This window comes from Moschus berezovskii, chromosome 5 (genome assembly GCF_049115385.1).
Source record: "Moschus berezovskii isolate FMDL1 chromosome 5, NW_MosBer_1.0, whole genome shotgun sequence".
Classification (NCBI taxonomy): Eukaryota; Metazoa; Chordata; class Mammalia; order Artiodactyla; family Moschidae; genus Moschus; species Moschus berezovskii.
The window spans coordinates 120735597-120742377 of NC_142464.1; positions in this window are offsets into that span (position 1 = coordinate 120735597).

The window sequence follows — 6781 nt, forward strand, 5'->3', positions numbered from 1 at the left end:
ACACCACGCCTCAAGATGACAGGGGCCCAGTTGAGTATGCCTCCTGTTCTGTGTGGCATGGTTGTCCTTAGCCACCGGAGAAACGGCCAACGAAGACTGTAAACAGAACTGTGGGGGAGGATTGTGAGGACGGTGTGCTTAAGAAGACACTAGGAAAACTTATCCCACGTGAAAAAAGAGTTGCAGCCTCATCACACCTGGAGAACCAGCACTGGACTTGGAGACTAGACCTGAGGAGGATGAGCCTGCTACCCTGAAATGAACTTGAAGAAAGAACGCTGGGTATCTGAGACCAGTGTTCCTGTCCAAGGATAACTCGCTTCACTCTAGACTGAATTGCTGTGTCTGTCCACCACCTCACTCCCCAGCTTTGCCCCAAATGCATATGTTGAAACCCTAGTCTCAGTGTGTTGCTATTAGGAGGTGGGACCTTTGGGAGGTGATCAGGTCAGGAGGGTGGTGCCCTTATGGATGGAATTAGTGCCATGTTAGGGTTCTCCAGAGAAATAGAACCAACTGGAGACATTGGTTTAGTTGTTGTTTAGTCATTCAGTTGTGTCCAACTCTTTGTGACTCCATTGACTGTAGCCCGCCAGGCTTCTCTGTCCATGGGATTTAATCAGGCAAGAATGCTGGAGTAGGTTGCCATTTCCTTCTCTTGGGGATCTTTCTAACCCCCAAGCCAGGGATCAAACCTCCATCTCCTGCATTGGAGGTGGATTCTTTACCACTGAGCCATCTGGGAAGCCCCATAGGAAACATACACTTATATATGAAAATGAAAGTCACTCAGTCGTGTCCGACTCTTTGCAACCCCATGGACTATACACAGTCCATGGAATTCTCCAGGCCAGAATACTAGAGTGGGTAGCCTTTCCCTTCTCCAGGGGATCTTCCCAACCCAGGGATCGAACCTGGGTCTCCCGCATTACGGCAGATTCTTTACCAGCTGAGCCACAGTTATATATAAGAGGAGATATATTCTGGGAATTGGCTCATGTGGTTCGGGAGGCCAAGAAGTCACAAAGTCTGCTCTCTGCAAGCTGGAGAATCAGGAATTGAGGCCCTAATTCAGTTCAAGGCTGCAGGCCTGAGAATTGGGTGGGGAGGGCGGTTGCTGGTTTTAAGCCCCTCTGTCCACAGGCCTGGGGACCAGAATGCTGACGTCCGAGGGCAGGGGAGGATGGCACGCCCCAGATCTAGGAGAGAGAGGATTCACCCTCTTTCCCCTTTTGGTTCTTCTCAGACCCTCAGCAGATTGGATGCTGCTGCCACACTCGTTGAGGGTGGATCTCTTTGTTCCTCTTCTGATTCAAACACTAACCTCTTCTGGAAACACGCCCCACCCCTCAGACACACCAAGAGACAACATCTCCGCTGTCTGTGTGCCTTTGGTCCAAGTCCAGCTGACACGTTAAATCAGCTGTCGTGGCGCCCTTATCAGGAGAGACAGGAGAGAAAGCGTTCTCTCGCCCTTTCTGCTTCCCGAAGACGGTTGCCTGCCCACCCAGGAGAGGCTCCTCATCGGACCAGATCTGCCGGCACCCCGGCCTTGGCCTTCCAGCCTCCAGAACTGAGGAAGATTCATTGTTCAAGCCACTCCATCTTCGATAATCTGTTACAGCCGCCGGACTGGCTAAGACAGCCGGGAGGAGGCTCTCCTGAAGCCTGGCCTCCAGGGCAGGCGGCGTGCAAACAGCTACCCCGGCTGACCTCCTTCCGTCCGTCCCGGGGCCCGGCCCCTGGCGCTGGACATGTGCCTTCCCACGTCCCTCTGTTTACTCATCGTCTCTCTCCTGGGGCTCACATGTTCACACCAGTTCATGTGTGAGCACCTGCCCAGACTTCAAGGACTGATGTTGGCTCTGATGTCCACCTGAGGTCTCCTCCCCAGTTTTAAAATAATTTAAAAAGCTGGATTTTGGCGGCACTGGGCCTTGGGTGCTCTGCGGCCTTCCTCTAGTTGCACCAATTGGGGGCGACTCTCTAATTGCAGTGTGAGGGCTTCTTATTGCAGTGGCTTCTCCTGTTATGGGTCACAGGCTCTAGAGCAGCTGGGCTCCGCAGTTGTGGTTCAGGGGCTTAGTTACCCCACGGCATGTGGAATCATCCCAGACCAGGGATTGAACCCATGTCCCCTGCACTGGCAGCTGCATTCTTAACTACTTGATGACCAGTGAAGTCTCTCCCCACTCTTTTTCTTAAAACATTTTTTTTTTGGGGGGGTGCAGGATATGGACCATTTTTTTAAAAGTCTTTATTGAATTGGTTACAATATTGCTTCTGTTTGATATTTTAGTTTTTAGGCATGTGGGACCTTAAGTCCATGCACCACCTACATTGGAAGGTGACGCCTTAACCACTGGCCCACCAGGGAAGTCCCTCCTTACCTTCTCTTCTGTGCTATTGAAACCTTGGATTTATTCAGAGCCAGTATGCTCCAGGCAGTTGATTGGGTGATTACGATGCTGGGTGTAAGCTGGTGTTTTTCAAACTATGGACACAATCTATCACAAGACTATGAACTCAGCTTACTAGGAGAAGGCAATGGCACCCCACTCCAGTACTCTTGCCTGGAAAATCCCATGGATGGGGGAGCCTGGTGGGCTGCAGTCCAGGGGGTCGAGAAGAGTCGGACACAACTGAGCGAATTCACTTTCATTTTTCCTTTCATGCACTGGAGAAGGAAATGGCACCCACTCCAGTGTTCTTGCCTGGAGAATCCCAGGGATGGCAGAGCCTGGTGGACTGCCGTCTATGGGGTCGCACAGAGCGACGTCTATGGGGTCGCACAGACATGACTGAAGCGACTTAGCAGCAGTGTGACTCGCATCTGGAAACTACAGACAGAAAATCTGTGAATGAATCAGAGTGAAGGTGAGTATTTTTTGGTGACATTTTACTCCTTAGTTACATCTATGTGCTACACTGGTTTCAATGTGCCATGTACAGTTGACCCTTGAACAACATGGACTTGAGCTGTGTTGGTCCACTTATACATGGAGTCCATGCGGCCACAAATAGTCAGACATGACTGAGCAGCTAACACTTAAGGGCTTCCCTGGTGGCTCAGACAGTAAAGAATCTGTATGCAACGCAGGAGACCCGGGTTCAATCCCTGGGTTGGAAAGATCCCCTGGAGAAAGCAATGGCTACCCACTCTAGTATTCTTGCCTGGAGAATTCTGTGGACAGAGGAGCCTGGCAGGCTACAGTCCATGGGGTTGCAAAGCATCGAACTCAACTGAGTGACTAATACTTCCACTTTTCTTTTTTTCTTTTTTCAATAAATATGACAACTGTGCTGTGCTTAGTCACTCAGACATGTCTGATGCTTTGCAACCCACTGGACTGTAGCCCACCAGGCTCCTCTGTCCGTGGAATTTTTTCATGTTAGAATCCTGGAGTGGTTGCCATTTCCTTCTCCAGGGGATCCTTCTGACCCAGGGATCAAACCCACGTCTCCTTTGTCTCCTGCATTGCAGGCAGATGCTTTACCTTCTGAGCCATTGGGGAGGCCCCAAATACTACTATACTACTACAGTCCTACACAACCCATGGTTGGTTGAATCCAAGGATGTGGAGGGACAGATTCAGAAGGCCTGCTGTAAAGTTATACACAGATTTTTGACTGCAGGAGGTGGGTGCCTCTAACCCCCATGTCATTCAAGGGTCAGCTATACTTCCCATTACGGGCGGGCTTCCATCAAAAACTTCCCAAATCACTGGTGGAGGCCAAGCAGGAAGCTCTCAGGTTTCCATCTCCCAGACTCAGTTCAGTTCAGTTCAGTTCAGTCGCTCAGTCGTGTCCGACTCTTTGCGACCCCGTGAATCACAGCACACCAGGCCTCCCTGTCCATCACCAACTCCCGGAGTTCACTCAAACTCATGTCCACAGAGTCGGTGATGCCATCCAGCCATCTCATTCTCGGTCGTCCCCTTCTCCTCCCTCCCGCAATCCTTCCCAGCATCAGAATCTTTTTCAGTGAGTCAACTCTTCACATGAGGTGGCCAAAGTATTGCAGTTTCAGCTTTAGTATCAGTCCTTCCAATGAACACCCAGGATTGATCTCCTTTAGAATGGACTGGTTGGATCTCCTTGCAGTCCAAGGGACTCTCAAGAGTCTTCTCCAGCACCACAGTTCAAAAGCATCAATTCTTTGGCGATTAGCTTTCTTCACAGTCCAACTCTCATATCCATACATGACCACGGGAAAAACCATAGCCTTGACTGGATGGACCTTTGTTGGCAAAGTAATGTCTCTGTTTTTTAATATACTATCTAGGTTGGTCATAGCTTTGCTTCCAAGGAGTAAGCATCTTTTAATTTCATGGCTGCAATCAGCATCCGCAGTGATTTTGGAGCCCCAAAAAATAAAGTCTGACACTGTTTCCCCATGTATTTCCATGAAGTGATGGGACCAAATGCCATGATCTTTGTTTTCTGAATGTTGAGCTTCAAGCCAACCTTTCACTCTCCTCTTTCACTTTCATCAAGAGACTTTTGAGTTCCTCTTCACTCTCTGCCATAAGGGAGGTGTCATCTGCATGTCTGAGGTTATTGATATTTCTCCCGGCAATCTTGATTCCAGCTTGTGCTTCTTCCAGCCCAGTGTTCCTCATGATGTACTCTGCATAGAAGTTAAATAAGCAGGGTGACAATATACAACCTTGATGTACTCCTTTTCCTATTTGGAACCAGTCTGTTGTTCCATGTACAGTTCTGACTGTTGCTTCCTGACCTGCATACAGGTTTCTCAAGAGGCAGGTCAGGTGGCCTGGGATTTCCATCTCTTTCAGAATGTTCCACAGTTTATTGTGATCCACACAGTCAAAGATGTTGGCATAGTCAATGAAGCAGAAATAGATGTTTTTCTGGAACTCTCTTGCTTTCTCCATGATCCAGCGGATGTTGGCAATTTGATCTCTGGTGCCTCTGCCTTTTCTAAAACCTGCTTGAACATCTGGGAGTTCACGGTTCACATATTGCTGAAGCCTGGCTTGGAGAATTTTGAGCATGACTTTACTAGCGTGTGAGATGAGTGCAACTGTGCAGTAGTTTGAGCATTCTTTGGCATTCCCTTTCTTTGGGATGGGAATGAAGACTGATCTTTTCCAGTTCTGTGGCCACTGCTGAGTTTTCCAAATCTGCTGGCATATTGAGTGCAGCACTTTCACAGCATCATCTTTCAAGTTTTGAAATAGCTCAACTGGAATTCCATCACCTTCACTAGCTTTGTTAGTAGTGATGCTTTCTAAGGCCCACTTGACTTCACATTCCAAGATGTCTGGCTCTAGGTCAGTGATCACGTTATCGTGACTATCTTGGTCGTGAAGGTCTTTTTTGTACAGTTCTTCTGTGTATTCTTGCCACCTCTTCTTAATATCTTCTGCTTCTGTTAGGTCCATACCATTTCTGTCCTTTATCGAGCCCATCTTTGCATGAAATGTTCCCTTGGAATCTCTAATTTTCTTGAAGAGATCTCTTGTTTTTCCTATTCTGTTGTTTTCCTCTATTTCTTTGCACTGATTGCTGAGGAAGGCTTTCTTATCTCTCCTTGCTATTCTTTGGAACTCTGCATTCAGATGCTTCTATCTTTCCTTTTCTCCTTTGCTTTTCGCTTCTCTTCTTTTCACAGCTATTTGTAAGGCCTCCTCAGACAGCCATTTTGCTTTTTTGCATTTCTTTTCCATGGGGATGATCTTGGTCCCTGTCTCTTGTACAATGTCACGAACCTCCGTCCAGAGTTCATCAGGCACTCTATCAATCAGATCTAGTCCCTTAAATCTATTTCTCACTTCCACTGTATAATCAAACCACTTCAGTATACTTGTCTTGAGAACCCCATGAACAGTATCAAAGGGCAAAATGATAGGATACTGAATGAGGAATTCCCCAGGTCGGTAGGTGCCCAGTATGCTACTGGAGCTCAGTGGAGAAGTAACTCTAGAAGGAATGAAGGGATGGAGCCAAAGCAAAACCAATACTCAGTTGTGGATGTGACTGGTGATAGAAGCAAGGTCCGGTGCTGTAAAGAGCAATATTGCATAGGAACCTGGAATGTTAGGTCCATGAATCAAGGCAAATTGGAAGTGGTCAAACAGGAGATGGCAAGAGTGAACATAGACATTCTAGGAATCAGTGAACTAAAATGGACTGGAATGGGCGAATTTAACTCAGATGACCATTACATCTACTACTGTGGGCAGGAATCCCTTAGAAGAAATGGAGTAGCCATCATGGTCAACAAAAGAGTCCGAACAGCAGTACTTGGATGCAATCTTAAAAATAACAGAATGATTTCTGTTCGTTTCAAAGGAAAACCATTCAATATTACAGTAATCCAGACCTATGCCCCAACCAGTAACGCTGAAGAAGCCGAAGTTGAACAGTTCTATGAAGACCTACAAGACCTTTTAGAACTAACACCCAAAAAAGATGTCCTTTTCATTATAGGGGACTAGAATGCAAAAGTAGGAAGTCAAGAAACACCTGGAGTAACAGGCAAATTTGGCCTTGGAACACGAAATGAAGCAGGGCAAAGGCTAATAGAGTTTTGCCAAGAGAACGCACTGGTCATAGTAAACACCCTCTTCCAACAACACAAGAGAAGACTCTACACATGGACATCACCAGATGGTCAACACTGAAATCAGATTGATTATATTCTTTGCAGCCAAAGATGGAGAAGCTGTATACAGTTAGCAAAAACAAGACCAGGAACTGACTGTGGCTCAGATCATGAACTCCCAGAATCATTTGTAACTAAATACCAGTAAAT